Raw genomic sequence first — 22,595 nt, 5'->3', positions numbered from 1 at the left:
CGAAATACTATATGACGGGGGCGGGGCATCAAAGTTTTCACTTAAGATTTCCTTCGCCGCAATGGACAAAATGCTTAATAACTCTCCTGCACATGCTGCTAAAAATCCAAAACTTCACATGTACATAAAGAGTCTGTACCTGAAGACATCTATATGTTTATATTCAGTTATACACCTTGCGCCAATCAATATCATTTTTTACATTTTGACGTACTGCACGGTGCCCTTTTAACGAATCTGATTGAAAATTGGCTAGAAAAGACTCAAGACATTGATCTTACTCTATCCCTATTTTTGTGACTTTCCTTCGAAGGGCGTGGCTATTACGGTGCCGCAGAGTCTGATTATTCTCCGTGGCAACAAAAGTTCCTGCAAAATGATTCAGATGATCCATCTTCTCGAAATTTTTCACATTTGAGGATATTCAGGCCCTGAAGACGGCTGCCAACTTATTTTTGATCGCAGTGGTAGCGCCACCAACTGGTTAAAACAAATACAAATTATTTTCGTTGATTTTTTTCTCCGGGCAGGTTAACAAAATCTACCTTACATTTGCTCGGATGAGTGTTTAGGCCTTGAGGATGTCACAATACGAAAGTCTTTCGCCTTCTTCAGAGTGTCACATGATGGTGTCTTGTGGCCCGTCTTTATCAGCTGATGTTCCATGAGGGCGTGACTTACCTGTCACAAGAATGAAGGCAAGTCACGCCCCCCGCTGTCCGTTCACTCCGCCAAAATGCTGCTCCAGGTGGTAGAGAGGATGAAGGCTCCCTTGTCTCTGTTCATGGTTTTTATGCCTCGCTTGCAGATCTCAATGGCCTCTCTGATCCAGCGCTGTTGTTTGTTCTCTTCGGTGCGGATGACCCTGCCCTTCTCCCGGTCCATGATGTGGTTTTCCCTTTTGCAGTGGTCAGTGATTGCTGATTTGTAATGTTCATGTTGTGCTTGTTCTTTTACTGCTCTGATTTTTTCATTTTTTTGACAGGTAAGTCACACCCTCATGGAACATCAGCTGATAAAGACGGGTCTCAAGACACCATCATGCGACACTCTGAAGAAGGCAAAAGTCTCGCCGAAACATGTCAGGTAAAAAATTAACCTAAAACATAATTGTCTGCTTTTAATGAATCAGTCAAATATCAATAATAAGAAGACAAAATGAACCTAATACAAATAAATGAATGCTTAATAACTCCCCTGCACATGCTCCTAAAAATCCAAACCTTCACCTGTAAATAAAACGTCCCGACCTGAAGACATCTTAATGTTATTATTTTGTTATACACACAGCGCCGCCAAGTGGAATAAAAAATTTGTTTTTATTTTAATTTTCACGTACTGCACGGTGCCCTTTTGACGAATCCGACTGAAAATTAGTCAGAAAAGACTCAAGACAATGATCTTACTCTCTGCCGAATTTTGTGACGTTTTGGCAAAAGGCGTGGCTATTACGGTGCTGAAAAGTCCGATTGTACTCTGTGGCAACAAAAGCTCCGGCAACATGACTCAGATGATCCTATCTTCTCGAAGTTGTACACATTTGAGGATACTTCAGCCCTGAAGACATCTACCGACTTATTTTTCATCGTAGTAGTAGCGCCACCAACTGGTAAAAGCTAATACAAGTTATTTTCTTGGATGTTTTTCTCCGTGCAACTCAACAAGGTCGCCCTCATATATGCTCGGATGACTGTTTCGGCCATGAGGATGTCACAATACGAAATTAGTCCTTTTTCGTGAAAAGTTGTGGGAGTGGCATTGCACTGTTCGGCAATAAAACAACGCTGATTATGAGGTTCTAAATATGAACGACAACTCGTGAAACTTTACACACACATCAGGCCGAGCAAATTTATCAATATTTTATACGTTAGTTGTGCAGCTTTTTTGAAATGGCTCGCCATGGCCCTCGAGAAATGTTCAAAAAAGCAGCCCTGATTGAGTGTTTCACCTCGCTTTTTGTAAATTTTATGGAGTACAGTGAACCCTCGGTTATCGCGGTTAATGGGGACCGAGACCACCCGCGAAAACTGAAAATCCGCGAAGTAGCGGCGCACCTTCAAAAATGCTTAAAAAAAATATACAATATATATAATAAATATATATATATATATATATATATATATATATATATATATATATATATATATATATATATATATACGGGGAGAGAGAGAGTGAAATTCATTTTATAACAAAAAAACCAAATTATTATTAAAACGTATTATTTTTTTATTCCCCAGCCATTCTTTTTGTATTTATTTAATTACTCCGACTTTTACCTGCTGGTACGCCGTCCGGTGTGCCCTGTGAAATGAAAGGTGGCATTCTTTATTTATTTATTCATTCATAACTGACAGCCTCGCGCTCCGCTCGTGCCCGGGCGGAAGAGGTGCTCCAATTCGGCTTAACTGTGACACACGCCCGCCCTCCTCCCCCGGAACTTCCATTCGGTTAAACTTAGGGGCCGCTTGGCACCGCCCGTGCCCGGGGAAGGTGCTCCTCTTCGGCTTACTGTGACGCGAGCATGCCCTCCTCCTCCGGAGCTTCCATTCAGTTAAACTTAGGGGCCGCTTGGAACCGCCCGTGCCCGGGGAAGGTGCTCCTCTTCGGCTTACTGTGACGCGAGCATGCCCTCCTCCTCCGGAGCTTCCATTCGGTTAAACTTAGGGGCCGCTTGGAACCGCCCGTGCCCGGGGAAGGTGCTCCTCTTCGGCTTACTGTGACGCGAGCATGCCCTCCTCCTCCGGAGCTTCCATTCGGTTAAACTTAGGGGCCGCTTGGCACCGCCCGTGCCCGGGGAAGGTGCTCCTCTACGGCTTAACTGCCACGCACGCCGGCCGGAGCTCTGGTACGGTCCGAACCGCGCGAAACGTCGCCACCGATCGTGTCCGGGAGAACGTGCTCTTCTTCGTCCACTCTCCTCTTCGCCCACGCTCTTCTTCGGCGCACGCCGGCCGTCTAACCGCTCCAGCGCCCCGTCGTGCCGCTCGGCGAAACTACAATGCCCCCGAATATTTTTTAGACCCGCGAAGCACTGAACCCGCGAAAGGTGAACCGCGAAGTAGCGAGGGTTCACTGTATGTATAAGACCAAGACCTACAAAAAAGTCTCTTGGAGCAATGAGCTAGGTTTTACAGGAAGTCGGCCATTTTGAATTTACTTAAAAGGGGGCGGGTCACCACAATGGACTTTGTGTAGAAATTATTATTGGGGCCCGAGCAGCGACGGCGGCGAGGTCCCTATTGTTTTTGTAGAAATTATTATTAGGGCCTGAGCAGCGACCGCTACGAGGTCCCCATTGTTTTTGTGGAAATTATTATTATTTTTATTATTATTATTATTAGGGCCCGAGCAGTGACCGCTGCGAGGTCCCTATTGTTTTTCTAGAAATTGTTATTAGGGCCCGAGCTGCGACGGCTGCGAGGTCCCTATTGTTTTTGTAGAAAATATTATTACTTTTATTATTATTAATATTATTATTATTATTATTAGGGCCTGAGCAGCGACCGCTGCAAAGTCCCTATTGTTTTTGTAGAAATTATTATTATTATTATTTTTCCGATTGTTCGATCGCATTTTTGACCCCCGAAACATGCACAAAAACTCACCAAACTTGGCAGTCTCATCGGGCATGGCGAAAAATTTGATATTTTAACGTCTAATATGAACAGGAAGTGAGTTATGAATTTTTGAAAGTCCGACTTTTGCCCTTTTTTGCATGTTTACAGGGGTCATTCTTTTGCACCCTGATCCTAAAGGCTTCATCTGATTGCCTTAAAATTCTGTCTGTAGCATCTGAAGACCTGGGACAAACACTGGGGCTAAAATTTTTTGTTTCCGAAATACTATATGACGGGGGCGGGGCTTCAAAGTTTTCACTTAAGATTTCCTTCGCCGCAATGGACAAAATGCTTAATAACTCTCCTGCACATGCTGCTAAAAATCCAAAACTTCACATGTACATAAAAAGTCTGTACCTGAAGACATCTATATGTTTATATTCAGTTATACACCTTGCGCCAATCAATATCATTTTTTACATTTTGACGTACTGCACGGTGCCCTTTTAACGAATCTGATTGAAAATTGGCTAGAAAAGACTCAAGACATTGATCTTACTCTATCCCTATTTTTGTGACTTTCCTTCGAAGGGCGTGGCTATTACGGTGCCGCAGAGTCTGATTATTCTCCGTGGCAACAAAAGTTCCTGCAAAATGATTCAGATGATCCATCTTCTCGAAATTTTTCACATTTGAGGATATTCAGGCCCTGAAGACGGCTGCCAACTTATTTTTGATCGCAGTGGTAGCGCCACCAACTGGTTAAAACAAATACAAATTATTTTCGTTGATGTTTTTCTCCGGGCAGGTGAACAAAATCTACCTTATATTTGCTCGGATGAGTGTTTAGGCCTTGAGCATGTCACAATACGAAAGTCTTTCGCCTTCTTCAGAGTGTCACATGATGCTGTCTTGTGACCCGTCTTTATCAGCTGATGTTCCATGAGGGCGTGACTTACCTGTCACAAGAATGAAGGCAAGTCACGCCCCCCGCTGTCCGTTCACTCCGCCAAGATGCTGGTCCAGGTGGTAGAGAGGATGAAGGCTCCCTTGTCTCTGTTCATGGTTTTTATGCCTCGCTTGCAGATCTCAATGGCCTCTCTGATCCAGCGCTGTTGTTTGTTCTCTTCTGTGCGGATGACCCTGCCCTTCTCCCGGTCCATGATGTGGTTTTCCCTTTTGCAGTGGTCAGTGATTGCTGATTTGTAATGTTCATGTTGTGCTTGTTCTTTTACTGCTCTGATTTTTTTCATTTTTTTGACAGGTAAGTCACACCCTCATGGAACATCAGCTCAAGACACCATCATGCGACACTCTGAAGAAGGCGAAAGACTCGCCGAAACATGTCAGGTAAAAAATTAACCTAAAACATAATTGTCTGCTTTTAATGAATCAGTCAAATATCAATAATAAGAAGACAAAATGAACCTAATACAAATAAATGAATGCTTAATAACTCCCCTGCACATGCTCCTAAAAATCCAAACCTTCACCTGTAAATAAAACGTCCCGACCTGAAGACATCGTAATGTTATTATTTTGTTATACACACAGTGCCGCCAAGTGGAATCAAAAATTTGTTTTTATTTTAATTTTCACGTACTGCACGGTGCCCTTTTGACGAATCCGACTGAAAATTAGTCAGAAAAGACTCAAGACAATGATCTTACTCTCTGCCGAATTTTGTGGCGTTTTGGCAAAAGGCGTGGCTATTAAGGTGCTGAAAAGTCCGATTGTACTCTGTGGCAACAAAAGCTCCGGCAACATGACTCAGATGATCTTATCTTCTCGAAGTTGTACACATTTGAGGATACTTCAGCCCTGAAGACATCTACCAACTTATTTTACATCGTAGTAGTAGCGCCACCAACTGGTAAAAGCTAATACAAGTTATTTTCTTGGATGTTTTTCTCCGTGCAACTCAACAAGGTCGCCCTCATATATGCTCGGATGACTGTTTCGGCCATGAGGATGTCACAATACGAAATTAGTCCTTTTTCGTGAAAAGTTGTGGGAGTGGCATTGCACTGTTCGGCAATAAAACAACGCTGATTATGAGGTTCTAAATATGAACGACAACTCGTGAAACTTTACACACACATGAGGCCGAGCAAATTTATCAATATTTTATACGTTAGTTGTGCAGCTTTTTTGAAATGGCTCGCCATGGCCCTCGAGAAATGTTAAAAAAAAGCAGCTCTGGTTGAGTGTTTCACCTCGCTTTTTGTAAATTTTATGGAGTACAGTGAACCCTCGGTTATCGCGGTTAATGGGGACCGAGACCACCCGCGAAAACTGAAAATCCGCGAAGTAGCGGCGCACCTTCAAAAATGCTTAAAAAAAATATACAATATATATAATAAATATATAAATATATATATATATATATATATATATATATATATATATATATATATATATACGGGGAGAGAGAGAGAGTGAAATTCATGTTATAACAAAAAAACCAAATTATTATTAAAACGTATTATTTTTTTATTCCCCAGCCATTCTTTTTGTATTTATTTAATTACTCCGACTTTTACCTGCTGGTACGCCGTCCGGTGTGCCCTGTGAAATGAAAGGTGGCATTCTTTATTTATTTATTCATTTATTCATTCATAACTGACAGCCTCGCGCTCCGCTCGTGCCCGGGCAGAAGAGGTGCTCCAATTTGGCTTAACTGTGACACACGCCCGTCCTCCTCCCCCGGAGCTTCCATTCGGTTAAACTTAGGGGCCGCTTGGCACCGCCCGTGCCCGGGGAAGGTGCTCCTCTTCGGCTTACTGTGACGCGAGCATGCCCTCCTCCTCCGGAGCTTCCATTCGGTTAAACTTAGGGGCCGCTTGGAACCGCCCGTGCCCGGGGAAGGTGCTCCTCTTCGGCTTACTGTGACGCGAGCATGCCCTCCTCCTCCGGAGCTTCCATTCGGTTAAACTTAGGGGCCGCTTGGAACCGCCCGTGCCCGGGGAAGGTGCTCCTCTTCGGCTTACTGTGACGCGAGCATGCCCTCCTCCTCCGGAGCTTCCATTCGGTTAAACTTAGGGGCCGCTTGGCACCGCCCGTGCCCGGGGAAGGTGCTCCTCTACGGCTTAACTGCCACGCACGCTGGCCGGAGCTCTGGTACGGTCCGAACCGCGCGAAACGTCGCCACCGATCGTGTCCGGGGGAACGTGCTCTTCTTCGTCCACTCTCCTCTTCGCCCACGCTCTTCTTCGGCGCACGCCGGCCGTCTAACCGCTCCAGCGCCCCGTCGTGCCGCTCGGCGAAACTACAATGCCCCCGAATATTTTTTAGACCCGCGAAGCACTGAACCCGCGAAAGGTGAACCGCGAAGTAGCGAGGGTTCACTGTATGTATAAGACCAAGACCTACAAAAAAGTCTCTTGGAGCAATGAGCTAGGTTTTACAGGAAGTCGGCCATTTTGAATTTACTTAAAAGGGGGCGGGTCACCACAATGGACTTTGTGTAGAAATTATTATTGGGGCCCGAGCAGCGACCGCGGCGAGGTCCCTATTGTTTTTGTAGAAAATATTATTACTTTTATTATTATTATTATTATTATTATTAGGGCCTGAGCAGCGACCGCTGCGAAGTCCCTATTGTTTTTGTAGAAATTATTATTATTATTATTTTTCGGATTGTTCGATCGCATTTTTGACCCCCGAAACATGCACAAAAACTCACCAAACTTGGCAGTCTCATCGGGCATGGCGAAAAATTTGATATTTTAACGTCTAATATGAACAAGAAGTGAGTTATGAATTTTTGAAAGTCCGACTTTTGCCCTTTTTTGCATGTTTACAGGGGTCATTCTTTTGCACCCTGATCCTAAAGGCTTCATCTGATTGCCTTAAAATTCTGTCTGTAGCATCTGAAGACCTGGGACAAACACTGGGGCTAAAATTTTTTGTTTCCGAAATACTATATGACGGGGGCGGGGCATCAAAGTTTTCACTTAAGATTTCCTTCGCCGCAATGGACAAAATGCTTAATAACTCTCCTGCACATGCTGCTAAAAATCCAAAACTTCACATGTACATAAAGAGTCTGTACCTGAAGACATCTATATGTTTATATTCAGTTATACACCTTGCGCCAATCAATATCATTTTTTACATTTTGACGTACTGCACGGTGCCCTTTTAACGAATCTGATTGAAAATTGGCTAGAAAAGACTCAAGACATTGATCTTACTCTATCCCTATTTTTGTGACTTTCCTTCGAAGGGCGTGGCTATTACGGTGCCGCAGAGTCTGATTATTCTCCGTGGCAACAAAAGTTCCTGCAAAATGATTCAGATGATCCATCTTCTCGAAATTTTTCACATTTGAGGATATTCAGGCCCTGAAGACGGCTGCCAACTTATTTTTGATCGCAGTGGTAGCGCCACCAACTGGTTAAAACAAATACAAATTATTTTCGTTGATTTTTTTCTCCGGGCAGGTTAACAAAATCTACCTTACATTTGCTCGGATGAGTGTTTAGGCCTTGAGGATGTCACAATACGAAAGTCTTTCGCCTTCTTCAGAGTGTCACATGATGGTGTCTTGTGGCCCGTCTTTATCAGCTGATGTTCCATGAGGGCGTGACTTACCTGTCACAAGAATGAAGGCAAGTCACGCCCCCCGCTGTCCGTTCACTCCGCCAAAATGCTGCTCCAGGTGGTAGAGAGGATGAAGGCTCCCTTGTCTCTGTTCATGGTTTTTATGCCTCGCTTGCAGATCTCAATGGCCTCTCTGATCCAGCGCTGTTGTTTGTTCTCTTCGGTGCGGATGACCCTGCCCTTCTCCCGGTCCATGATGTGGTTTTCCCTTTTGCAGTGGTCAGTGATTGCTGATTTGTAATGTTCATGTTGTGCTTGTTCTTTTACTGCTCTGATTTTTTCATTTTTTTGACAGGTAAGTCACACCCTCATGGAACATCAGCTGATAAAGACGGGTCTCAAGACACCATCATGCGACACTCTGAAGAAGGCAAAAGTCTCGCCGAAACATGTCAGGTAAAAAATTAACCTAAAACATAATTGTCTGCTTTTAATGAATCAGTCAAATATCAATAATAAGAAGACAAAATGAACCTAATACAAATAAATGAATGCTTAATAACTCCCCTGCACATGCTCCTAAAAATCCAAACCTTCACCTGTAAATAAAACGTCCCGACCTGAAGACATCTTAATGTTATTATTTTGTTATACACACAGCGCCGCCAAGTGGAATAAAAAATTTGTTTTTATTTTAATTTTCACGTACTGCACGGTGCCCTTTTGACGAATCCGACTGAAAATTAGTCAGAAAAGACTCAAGACAATGATCTTACTCTCTGCCGAATTTTGTGACGTTTTGGCAAAAGGCGTGGCTATTACGGTGCTGAAAAGTCCGATTGTACTCTGTGGCAACAAAAGCTCCGGCAACATGACTCAGATGATCCTATCTTCTCGAAGTTGTACACATTTGAGGATACTTCAGCCCTGAAGACATCTACCGACTTATTTTTCATCGTAGTAGTAGCGCCACCAACTGGTAAAAGCTAATACAAGTTATTTTCTTGGATGTTTTTCTCCGTGCAACTCAACAAGGTCGCCCTCATATATGCTCGGATGACTGTTTCGGCCATGAGGATGTCACAATACGAAATTAGTCCTTTTTCGTGAAAAGTTGTGGGAGTGGCATTGCACTGTTCGGCAATAAAACAACGCTGATTATGAGGTTCTAAATATGAACGACAACTCGTGAAACTTTACACACACATCAGGCCGAGCAAATTTATCAATATTTTATACGTTAGTTGTGCAGCTTTTTTGAAATGGCTCGCCATGGCCCTCGAGAAATGTTCAAAAAAGCAGCCCTGATTGAGTGTTTCACCTCGCTTTTTGTAAATTTTATGGAGTACAGTGAACCCTCGGTTATCGCGGTTAATGGGGACCGAGACCACCCGCGAAAACTGAAAATCCGCGAAGTAGCGGCGCACCTTCAAAAATGCTTAAAAAAAATATACAATATATATAATAAATATATATATATATATATATATATATATATATATATATATATATATATATATATATACGGGGAGAGAGAGAGTGAAATTCATTTTATAACAAAAAAACCAAATTATTATTAAAACGTATTATTTTTTTATTCCCCAGCCATTCTTTTTGTATTTATTTAATTACTCCGACTTTTACCTGCTGGTACGCCGTCCGGTGTGCCCTGTGAAATGAAAGGTGGCATTCTTTATTTATTTATTCATTCATAACTGACAGCCTCGCGCTCCGCTCGTGCCCGGGCGGAAGAGGTGCTCCAATTCGGCTTAACTGTGACACACGCCCGCCCTCCTCCCCCGGAACTTCCATTCGGTTAAACTTAGGGGCCGCTTGGCACCGCCCGTGCCCGGGGAAGGTGCTCCTCTTCGGCTTACTGTGACGCGAGCATGCCCTCCTCCTCCGGAGCTTCCATTCAGTTAAACTTAGGGGCCGCTTGGAACCGCCCGTGCCCGGGGAAGGTGCTCCTCTTCGGCTTACTGTGACGCGAGCATGCCCTCCTCCTCCGGAGCTTCCATTCGGTTAAACTTAGGGGCCGCTTGGAACCGCCCGTGCCCGGGGAAGGTGCTCCTCTTCGGCTTACTGTGACGCGAGCATGCCCTCCTCCTCCGGAGCTTCCATTCGGTTAAACTTAGGGGCCGCTTGGCACCGCCCGTGCCCGGGGAAGGTGCTCCTCTACGGCTTAACTGCCACGCACGCCGGCCGGAGCTCTGGTACGGTCCGAACCGCGCGAAACGTCGCCACCGATCGTGTCCGGGAGAACGTGCTCTTCTTCGTCCACTCTCCTCTTCGCCCACGCTCTTCTTCGGCGCACGCCGGCCGTCTAACCGCTCCAGCGCCCCGTCGTGCCGCTCGGCGAAACTACAATGCCCCCGAATATTTTTTAGACCCGCGAAGCACTGAACCCGCGAAAGGTGAACCGCGAAGTAGCGAGGGTTCACTGTATGTATAAGACCAAGACCTACAAAAAAGTCTCTTGGAGCAATGAGCTAGGTTTTACAGGAAGTCGGCCATTTTGAATTTACTTAAAAGGGGGCGGGTCACCACAATGGACTTTGTGTAGAAATTATTATTGGGGCCCGAGCAGCGACGGCGGCGAGGTCCCTATTGTTTTTGTAGAAATTATTATTAGGGCCTGAGCAGCGACCGCTACGAGGTCCCCATTGTTTTTGTGGAAATTATTATTATTTTTATTATTATTATTATTAGGGCCCGAGCAGTGACCGCTGCGAGGTCCCTATTGTTTTTCTAGAAATTGTTATTAGGGCCCGAGCTGCGACGGCTGCGAGGTCCCTATTGTTTTTGTAGAAAATATTATTACTTTTATTATTATTAATATTATTATTATTATTATTAGGGCCTGAGCAGCGACCGCTGCAAAGTCCCTATTGTTTTTGTAGAAATTATTATTATTATTATTTTTCCGATTGTTCGATCGCATTTTTGACCCCCGAAACATGCACAAAAACTCACCAAACTTGGCAGTCTCATCGGGCATGGCGAAAAATTTGATATTTTAACGTCTAATATGAACAGGAAGTGAGTTATGAATTTTTGAAAGTCCGACTTTTGCCCTTTTTTGCATGTTTACAGGGGTCATTCTTTTGCACCCTGATCCTAAAGGCTTCATCTGATTGCCTTAAAATTCTGTCTGTAGCATCTGAAGACCTGGGACAAACACTGGGGCTAAAATTTTTTGTTTCCGAAATACTATATGACGGGGGCGGGGCTTCAAAGTTTTCACTTAAGATTTCCTTCGCCGCAATGGACAAAATGCTTAATAACTCTCCTGCACATGCTGCTAAAAATCCAAAACTTCACATGTACATAAAAAGTCTGTACCTGAAGACATCTATATGTTTATATTCAGTTATACACCTTGCGCCAATCAATATCATTTTTTACATTTTGACGTACTGCACGGTGCCCTTTTAACGAATCTGATTGAAAATTGGCTAGAAAAGACTCAAGACATTGATCTTACTCTATCCCTATTTTTGTGACTTTCCTTCGAAGGGCGTGGCTATTACGGTGCCGCAGAGTCTGATTATTTTCCGTGGCAACAAAAGTTCCTGCAAAATGATTCAGATGATCCATCTTCTCGAAATTTTTCACATTTGAGGATATTCAGGCCCTGAAGACGGCTGCCAACTTATTTTTGATCGCAGTGGTAGCGCCACCAACTGGTTAAAACAAATACAAATTATTTTCGTTGATGTTTTTCTCCGGGCAGGTGAACAAAATCTACCTTATATTTGCTCGGATGAGTGTTTAGGCCTTGAGCATGTCACAATACGAAAGTCTTTCGCCTTCTTCAGAGTGTCACATGATGCTGTCTTGTGACCCGTCTTTATCAGCTGATGTTCCATGAGGGCGTGACTTACCTGTCACAAGAATGAAGGCAAGTCACGCCCCCCGCTGTCCGTTCACTCCGCCAAGATGCTGGTCCAGGTGGTAGAGAGGATGAAGGCTCCCTTGTCTCTGTTCATGGTTTTTATGCCTCGCTTGCAGATCTCAATGGCCTCTCTGATCCAGCGCTGTTGTTTGTTCTCTTCTGTGCGGATGACCCTGCCCTTCTCCCGGTCCATGATGTGGTTTTCCCTTTTGCAGTGGTCAGTGATTGCTGATTTGTAATGTTCATGTTGTGCTTGTTCTTTTACTGCTCTGATTTTTTTCATTTTTTTGACAGGTAAGTCACACCCTCATGGAACATCAGCTCAAGACACCATCATGCGACACTCTGAAGAAGGCGAAAGACTCGCCGAAACATGTCAGGTAAAAAATTAACCTAAAACATAATTGTCTGCTTTTAATGAATCAGTCAAATATCAATAATAAGAAGACAAAATGAACCTAATACAAATAAATGAATGCTTAATAACTCCCCTGCACATGCTCCTAAAAATCCAAACCTTCACCTGTAAATAAAACGTCCCGACCTGAAGACATCGTAATGTTATTATTTTGTTATACACACAGTGCCGCCAAGTGGAATCAAAAATTTGTTTTTATTTTAATTTTCACGTACTGCACGGTGCCCTTTTGACGAATCCGACTGAAAATTAGTCAGAAAAGACTCAAGACAATGATCTTACTCTCTGCCGAATTTTGTGGCGTTTTGGCAAAAGGCGTGGCTATTAAGGTGCTGAAAAGTCCGATTGTACTCTGTGGCAACAAAAGCTCCGGCAACATGACTCAGATGATCTTATCTTCTCGAAGTTGTACACATTTGAGGATACTTCAGCCCTGAAGACATCTACCAACTTATTTTACATCGTAGTAGTAGCGCCACCAACTGGTAAAAGCTAATACAAGTTATTTTCTTGGATGTTTTTCTCCGTGCAACTCAACAAGGTCGCCCTCATATATGCTCGGATGACTGTTTCGGCCATGAGGATGTCACAATACGAAATTCGTCCTTTTTCGTGAAAAGTTGTGGGAGTGGCATTGCACTGTTCGGCAATAAAACAAAGCTGATTATGAGGTTCTAAATATGAACGACAACTCGTAAAACTTTACACACACATCAGGCCGAGCAAATTTATCAATATTTTATACGTTAGTTGTGCAGCTTTTTTGAAATGGCTCGCCATGGCCCTCGAGAAATGTTAAAAAAAGCAGCTCTGGTTGAGTGTTTCACCTCGCTTTTTGTAAATTTTATGGAGTACAGTGAACCCTCGGTTATCGCGGTTAATGGGGACCGAGACCACCCGCGAAAACTGAAAATCCGCGAAGTAGCGGCGCACCTTCAAAAATGCTTAAAAAAAATATACAATATATATAATAAATATATATATATATATATATATATATATATATATACGGGGAGAGAGAGAGTGAAATTCATGTTATAACAAAAAAAACAAATTATTATTAAAACGTATTATTTTTTTATTCCCCAGCCATTCTTTTAGTATTTATTTAATTACTCCGACTTTTACCTGCTGGTACGCCGTCCGGTGTGCCCTGTGAAATGAAAGGTGGCTTTCTTTATTTATTTATTCATTTATTCATTCATAACTGACAGCCTCGCGCTCCGCTCGTGCCCGGGCAGAAGAGGTGCTCCAATTTGGCTTAACTGTGACACACGCCCGCCCTCCTCCCCCGGAGCTTCCATTCGGTTAAACTTAGGGGCCGCTTGGCACCGCCCGTGCCCGGGGAAGGTGCTCCTCTTCGGCTTACTGTGACGCGAGCATGCCCTCCTCCTCCGGAGCTTCCATTCGGTTAAACTTAGGGGCCGCTTGGAACCGCCCGTGCCCGGGGAAGGTGCTCCTCTACGGCTTCACTGCCACGCACGCCGGCCGGAGCTCTGGTACGGTCCGAACCGCGCGAAACGTCGCCACCGATCGTGTCCGGGGGAACGTGCTCTTCTTCGTCCACTCTCCTCTTCGCCCACGCTCTTCTTCGGCGCACGCCGGCCGTCTAACCGCTCCAGCGCCCCGTCGTGCCGCTCGGCGAAACTACAATGCCCCCGAATATTTTTTAGACCCGCGAAGCACTGAACCCGCGAAAGGTGAACCGCGAAGTAGCGAGGGTTCACTGTATGTATAAGACCAAGACCTACAAAAAAGTCTCTTGGAGCAATGAGCTAGGTTTTACAGGAAGTCGGCCATTTTGAATTTACTTAAAAGGGGGCGGGTCACCACAATGGACTTTGTGTAGAAATTATTATTGGGGCCCGAGCAGCGACCGCGGCGAGGTCCCTATTGTTTTTGTAGAAAACATTATTACTTTTATTATTATTATTATTATTATTATTAGGGCCTGAGCAGCGACCGCTGCGAAGTCCCTATTGTTTTTGTAGAAATTATTATTATTATTATTTTTCCGATTGTTCGATCGCATTTTTGACCCCCGAAACATGCACAAAAACTCACCAAACTTGGCAGTCTCATCGGGCATGGCGAAAAATTTGATATTTTAACGTCTAATATGAACAGGAAGTGAGTTATGAATTTTTGAAAGTCCGACTTTTGCCCTTTTTTGCATGTTTACAGGGGTCATTCTTTTGCACCCTGATCCTAAAGGCTTCATCTGATTGCCTTAAAATTCTGTCTGTAGCATCTGAAGACCTGGGACAAACACTGGGGCTAAAATTTTTTGTTTCCGAAATACTACATGACGGGGGCGGGGCTTCAAAGTTTTCACTTAAGATTTCCTTCGCCGCAATGGACCAAATGCTTAATAACTCTCCTGCACATGCTGCTAAAAATCCAAAACTTCACATGTACATAAAGAGTCTGTACCTGAAGACATCTATATGTTTATATTCAGTTATACACCTTGCGCCAATCAATATCATTTTTTACATTTTGACGTACTGCATGGTGCCCTTTTAACGAATCCGATTGAAAATTGGCTAGAAAAGACTCAAGACATTGATCTTACTCTATCCCTATTTTTATGACTTTCCTTCAAAGGGCGTGGCTATTACGGTGCCGCAGAGTCTGATTATTCTCCGTGGCAACAAAAGTTCCTGCAAAATGATTCAGATGATCCATCTTCTGGAAATCTTTCACATTTGAGGATATTCAGGCCCTGAAGACGGCTGCCAACTTATTTTTGATCGCAGTGGTAGCGCCACCAACTGGTTAAAACAAATACAAATTATTTTCGTTGATGTTTTTCTCCGGGCAGGTGAACAAAATCTACCTTATATTTGCTCGGATGAGTGTTTAGGCCTTGAGCATGTCACAATACAAAAGTCTTTCGCCTTCTTCAGAGTGTCACATGATGCTGTCTTGTGACCCGTCTTTATCAGCTGATGTTCCATGAGGGCGTGACTTACCTGTCACAAGAATGAAGGCAAGTCACGCCCCCCGCTGTCCGTTCACTCCGCCAAGATGCTGGTCCAGGTGGTAGAGAGGATGAAGGCTCCCTTGTCTCTGTTCATGGTTTTTATGCCTCGCTTGCAGATCTCAATGGCCTCTCTGATCCAGCGCTGTTGTTTGTTCTCTTCTGTGCGGATGACCCTGCCCTTCTCCCGGTCCATGATGTGGTTTTCCCTTTTGCAGTGGTCAGTGATTGCTGATTTGTAATGTTCATGTTGTGTTTGTTCTTTTACTGCTCTGATTTTTTCATTTTTTTGACAGGTAAGTCACACCCTCATGGAACATCAGCTGATAAAGACGGGTCTCAAGACACCATCATGCGACACTCTGAAGAAGGCGAAAGACTCGCCGAAACATGTCAGGTAAAAAATTAACCTAAAACATAATTGTCTGCTTTTAATGAATCAGTCAAATATCAATAATAAGAAGACAAAATGAACCTAATACAAATAAATGAATGCTTAATAACTCCCCTGCACATGCTCCTAAAAATCCAAACCTTCACCTGTAAATAAAACGTCCCGACCTGAAGACATCTTAATGTTATTATTTTGTTATACACACAGTGCCGCCAAGTGGAATCAAAAATTTTTTTTAATTTTAATTTTCACGTACTGCACGGTGCCCTTTTGACGAATCCGACTGAAAATTAGTCAGAAAAGACTCAAGACAATGATCTTACTCTCTGCAAAATTTTGTGACGTTTTTGCAAAAGGCGTGGCTATTAAGGTGCTGAAAAGTCCGATTGTACTCTGTGGCAACAAAAGCTCCGGCAACATGACTCAGATGATCCTATCTTCTCGAAGTTGTACACATTTGAGGATACTTCAGCCCTGAAGACATCTACCAACTTATTTTACATCGTAGTAGTAGCGCCACCAACTGGTAAAAGCTAATACAAGTTATTTTCTTGGATGTTTTTCTCCGTGCAACTCAACAAGGTCGCCCTCATATATGCTCGGATGACTGTTTCGGCCATGAGGATGTCACAATACGAAATTAGTCCTTTTTCGTGAAAAGTTGTGGGAGTGGCATTGCACTGTTCGGCAATAAAACAACGCTGATTATGAGGTTCTAAATATGAACGACAACTCGTGAAACTTTACACACACATGAGGCCGAGCAAATTTATCAATATTTTATACGTTAGTTGTGCAGCTTTTTTGAAATGGCTCGCCATGGCCCTCGAGAAATGTTAAAAAAAAGCAGCTCTGGTTGAGTGTTTCACCTCGCTTTTTGTAAATTTTATGGAGTACAGTGAACCCTCGGTTATCGCGGTTAATGGGGACCGAGACCACCCGCGAAAACTGAAAATCCGCGAAGTAGCGGCGCACCTTCAAAAATGCTTAAAAAAAATATACAATATATATAATAAATATATAAATATATATATATATATATATATATATATATATATATATATATATACGGGGAGAGAGAGAGTGAAATTCATGTTATAACAAAAAAACCAAATTATTATTAAAACGTATTATTTTTTTATTCCCCAGCCATTCTTTTTGTATTTATTTAATTACTCCGACTTTTACCTGCTGGTACGCCGTCCGGTGTGCCCTGTGAAATGAAAGGTGGCATTCTTTATTTATTTATTCATTTATTCATTCATAACTGACAGCCTCGCGCTCCGCTCGTGCCCGGGCAGAAGAGGTGCTCCAATTTGGCTTAACTGTGACACACGCCCGTCCTCCTCCCCCGGAGCTTCCATTCGGTTAAACTTAGGGGCCGCTTGGCACCGCCCGTGCCCGGGGAAGGTGCTCCTCTTCGGCTTACTGTGACGCGAGCATGCCCTCCTCCTCCGGAGCTTCCATTCGGTTAAACTTAGGGGCCGCTTGGAACCGCCCGTGCCCGGGGAAGGTGCTCCTCTTCGGCTTACTGTGACGCGAGCATGCCCTCCTCCTCCGGAGCTTCCATTCGGTTAAACTTAGGGGCCGCTTGGAACCGCCCGTGCCCGGGGAAGGTGCTCCTCTTCGGCTTACTGTGACGCGAGCATGCCCTCCTCCTCCGGAGCTTCCATTCGGTTAAACTTAGGGGCCGCTTGGCACCGCCCGTGCCCGGGGAAGGTGCTCCTCTACGGCTTAACTGCCACGCACGCTGGCCGGAGCTCTGGTACGGTCCGAACCGCGCGAAACGTCGCCACCGATCGTGTCCGGGGGAACGTGCTCTTCTTCGTCCACTCTCCTCTTCGCCCACGCTCTTCTTCGGCGCACGCCGGCCGTCTAACCGCTCCAGCGCCCCGTCGTGCCGCTCGGCGAAACTACAATGCCCCCGAATATTTTTTAGACCCGCGAAGCACTGAACCCGCGAAAGGTGAACCGCGAAGTAGCGAGGGTTCACTGTATGTATAAGACCAAGACCTACAAAAAAGTCTCTTGGAGCAATGAGCTAGGTTTTACAGGAAGTCGGCCATTTTGAATTTACTTAAAAGGGGGCGGGTCACCACAATGGACTTTGTGTAGAAATTATTATTGGGGCCCGAGCAGCGACCGCGGCGAGGTCCCTATTGTTTTTGTAGAAAATATTATTACTTTTATTATTATTATTATTATTATTATTAGGGCCTGAGCAGCGACCGCTGCGAAGTCCCTATTGTTTTTGTAGAAATTATTATTATTATTATTTTTCGGATTGTTCGATCGCATTTTTGACCCCCGAAACATGCACAAAAACTCACCAAACTTGGCAGTCTCATCGGGCATGGCGAAAAATTTGATATTTTAACGTCTAATATGAACAGGAAGTGAGTTATGAATTTTTGAAAGTCCGACTTTTGCCCTTTTTTGCATGTTTACAGGGGTCATTCTTTTGCACCCTGATCCTAAAGGCTTCATCTGATTGCCTTAAAATTCTGTCTGTAGCATCTGAAGACCTGGGACAAACACTGGGGCTAAAATTTTTTGTTTCCGAAATACTATATGACGGGGGCGGGGCTTCAAAGTTTTCACTTAAGATTTCCTTCACCGCAATGGACAAAATGCTTAATAACTCTCCTGCACATGCTGCTAAAAATCCAAAACTTCACATGTACATAAAAAGTCTGTACCTGAAGACATCTATATGTTTATATTCAGTTATACACCTTGCGCCAATCAATATCATTTTTTACATTTTGACGTACTGCACGGTGCCCTTTTAACGAATCTGATTGAAAATTGGCTAGAAAAGACTCAAGACATTGATCTTACTCTATCCCTATTTTTGTGACTTTCCTTCGAAGGGCGTGGCTATTACGGTGCCGCAGAGTCTGATTATTCTCCGTGGCAACAAAAGTTCCTGCAAAATGATTCAGATGATCCATCTTCTCGAAATTTTTCACATTTGAGGATATTCAGGCCCTGAAGACGGCTGCCAACTTATTTTTGATCGCAGTGGTAGCGCCACCAACTGGTTAAAACAAATACAAATTATTTTCGTTGATGTTTTTCTCCGGGCAGGTTAACAAAATCTACCTTACATTTGCTCGGATGAGTGTTTAGGCCTTGAGGATGTCACAATACGAAAGTCTTTCGCCTTCTTCAGAGTGTCACATGATGGTGTCTTGTGGCCCGTCTTTATCAGCTGATGTTCCATGAGGGCGTGACTTACCTGTCACAAGAATGAAGGCAAGTCACGCCCCCCGCTGTCCGTTCACTCCGCCAAAATGCTGCTCCAGGTGGTAGAGAGGATGAAGGCTCCCTTGTCTCTGTTCATGGTTTTTATGCCTCGCTTGCAGATCTCAATGGCCTCTCTGATCCAGCGCTGTTGTTTGTTCTCTTCGGTGCGGATGACCCTGCCCTTCTCCCGGTCCATGATGTGGTTTTCCCTTTTGCAGTGGTCAGTGATTGCTGATTTGTAATGTTCATGTTGTGCTTGTTCTTTTACTGCTCTGATTTTTTCATTTTTTTGACAGGTAAGTCACACCCTCATGGAACATCAGCTGATAAAGACGGGTCTCAAGACACCATCATGCGACACTCTGAAGAAGGCGAAAGACTCGCCGAAACATGTCAGGTAAAAAATTAACCTAAAACATAATTGTCTGCTTTTAATGAATCAGTCAAATATCAATAATAAGAAGACAAAATGAACCTAATACAAATAAATGAATGCTTAATAACTCCCCTGCACATGCTCCTAAAAATCCAAACCTTCACCTGTAAATAAAACGTCCCGACCTGAAGACATCTTAATGTTATTATTTTGTTATACACACAGTGCCGCCAAGTGGAATCAAAAATTTGTTTTTATTTTAATTTTCACGTACTGCACGGTGCCCTTTTGACGAATCCGACTGAAAATTAGTCAGAAAAGACTCAAGACAATGATCTTACTCTCTGCCGAATTTTGTGACGTTTTGGCAAAAGGCGTGGCTATTAAGGTGCTGAAAAGTCCGATTGTACTCTGTGGCAACAAAAGCTCCGGCAACATGACTCAGATGATCCTATCTTCTCGAAGTTGTACACATTTGAGGATACTTCAGCCCTGAAGACATCTACCAACTTATTTTACATCGTAGTAGTAGCGCCACCAACTGGTAAAAGCTAATACAAGTTATTTTCTTGGATGTTTTTCTCCGTGCAACTCAACAAGGTCGCCCTCATATATGCTCGGATGACTGTTTCGGCCATGAGGATGTCACAATACGAAATTCGTGATTTTTCGTGAAAAGTTGTGGGAGTGGCATTGCACTGTTCGGCAATAAAACAAAGCTGATTATGAGGTTCTAAATATGAACGACAACTCGTAAAACTTTACACACACATCAGGCCGAGCAAATTTATCAATATTTTATACGTTAGTTGTGCAGCTTTTTTGAAATGGCTCGCCATGGCCCTCGAGAAATGTTAAAAAAAAGCAGCTCTGGTTGAATGTTTCACCTCGCTTTTTGTAAATTTTATGGAGTACAGTGAACTCTCTGTTATCGCGGTTAATGGGGACCGAGACCATCCGCGAAAACTGAAAATCCGCGAAGTAGCGGCGCACCTTCAAAAATGCTTAAAAAAAATATACAATATATATAATAAATATATAAATATATATATATATATATATATATATATATATATATATATACGGGGAGAGAGAGAGTGAAATTCATGTTATAAAAAAACAAACAAATTATTATTAAAACGTATTATTTTTTTATTCCCCAGCCATTCTTTTTGTATTTATTTAATTACTCCGACTTTTACCTGCTGGTACGCCGTCCGGTGTGCCCTGTGAAATGAAAGGTGGCATTCTTTATTTATTTATTCATTTATTCATTCATAACTGACAGCCTCGCGCTCCGCTCGTGCCCGGGCAGAAGAGGTGCTCCAATTTGGCTTAACTGTGACACACGCCCGTCCTCCTCCCCCGGAGCTTCCATTCGGTTAAACTTAGGGGCCGCTTGGCACCGCCCGTGCCCGGGGAAGGTGCTCCTCTTCGGCTTACTGTGACGCGAGCATGCCCTCCTCCTCCGGAGCTTCCATTCGGTTAAACTTAGGGGCCGCTTGGAACCGCCCGTGCCCGGGGAAGGTGCTCCTCTTCGGCTTACTGTGACGCGAGCATGCCCTCCTCCTCCGGAGCTTCCATTCGGTTAAACTTAGGGGCCGCTTGGCACCGCCCGTGCCCGGGGAAGGTGCTCCTCTACGGCTTAACTGCCACGCACGCTGGCCGGAGCTCTGGTACGGTCCGAACCGCGCGAAACGTCGCCACCGATCGTGTCCGGGGGAACGTGCTCTTCTTCGTCCACTCTCCTCTTCGCCCACGCTCTTCTTCGGCGCACGCCGGCCGTCTAACCGCTCCAGCGCCCCGTCGTGCCGCTCGGCGAAACTACAATGCCCCCGAATATTTTTTAGACCCGCGAAGCACTGAACCCGCGAAAGGTGAACCGCGAAGTAGCGAGGGTTCACTGTATGTATAAGACCAAGACCTACAAAAAAGTCTCTTGGAGCAATGAGCTAGGTTTTACAGGAAGTCGGCCATTTTGAATTTACTTAAAAGGGGGCGGGTCACCACAATGGACTTTGTGTAGAAATTATTATTGGGGCCCGAGCAGCGACCGCGGCGAGGTCCCTATTGTTTTTGTAGAAAACATTATTACTTTTATTATTATTATTATTATTATTATTAGGGCCTGAGCAGCGACCGCTGCGAAGTCCCTATTGTTTTTGTAGAAATTATTATTATTATTATTTTTCCGATTGTTCGATCGCATTTTTGACCCCCGAAACATGCACAAAAACTCACCAAACTTGGCAGTCTCATCGGGCATGGCGAAAAATTTGATATTTTAACGTCTAATATGAACAGGAAGTGAGTTATGAATTTTTGAAAGTCCGACTTTTGCCCTTTTTTGCATGTTTACAGGGGTCATTCTTTTGCACCCTGATCCTAAAGGCTTCATCTGATTGCCTTAAAATTCTGTCTGTAGCATCTGAAGACCTGGGACAAACACTGGGGCTAAAATTTTTTGTTTCCGAAATACTACATGACGGGGGCGGGGCTTCAAAGTTTTCACTTAAGATTTCCTTCGCCGCAATGGACCAAATGCTTAATAACTCTCCTGCACATGCTGCTAAAAATCCAAAACTTCACATGTACATAAAGAGTCTGTACCTGAAGACATCTATATGTTTATATTCAGTTATACACCTTGCGCCAATCAATATCATTTTTTACATTTTGACGTACTGCATGGTGCCCTTTTAACGAATCCGATTGAAAATTGGCTAGAAAAGACTCAAGACATTGATCTTACTCTATCCCTATTTTTATGACTTTCCTTCAAAGGGCGTGGCTATTACGGTGCCGCAGAGTCTGATTATTCTCCGTGGCAACAAAAGTTCCTGCAAAATGATTCAGATGATCCATCTTCTGGAAATCTTTCACATTTGAGGATATTCAGGCCCTGAAGACGGCTGCCAACTTATTTTTGATCGCAGTGGTAGCGCCACCAACTGGTTAAAACAAATACAAATTATTTTCGTTGATGTTTTTCTCCGGGCAGGTGAACAAAATCTACCTTATATTTGCTCGGATGAGTGTTTAGGCCTTGAGCATGTCACAATACAAAAGTCTTTCGCCTTCTTCAGAGTGTCACATGATGCTGTCTTGTGACCCGTCTTTATCAGCTGATGTTCCATGAGGGCGTGACTTACCTGTCACAAGAATGAAGGCA

This window comes from Idiotropiscis lumnitzeri, unplaced genomic scaffold, assembly GCF_059441095.1.
Source record: "Idiotropiscis lumnitzeri isolate Australia: NSW breed Sydney's pygmy pipehorse unplaced genomic scaffold, RoL_Ilum_1.0 HiC_scaffold_90, whole genome shotgun sequence".
Taxonomy (NCBI): domain Eukaryota; kingdom Metazoa; phylum Chordata; class Actinopteri; order Syngnathiformes; family Syngnathidae; genus Idiotropiscis; species Idiotropiscis lumnitzeri.
The sequence above is the reverse complement of the archived record's forward strand: the minus strand, read 5'-3'. Positions refer to the sequence as shown.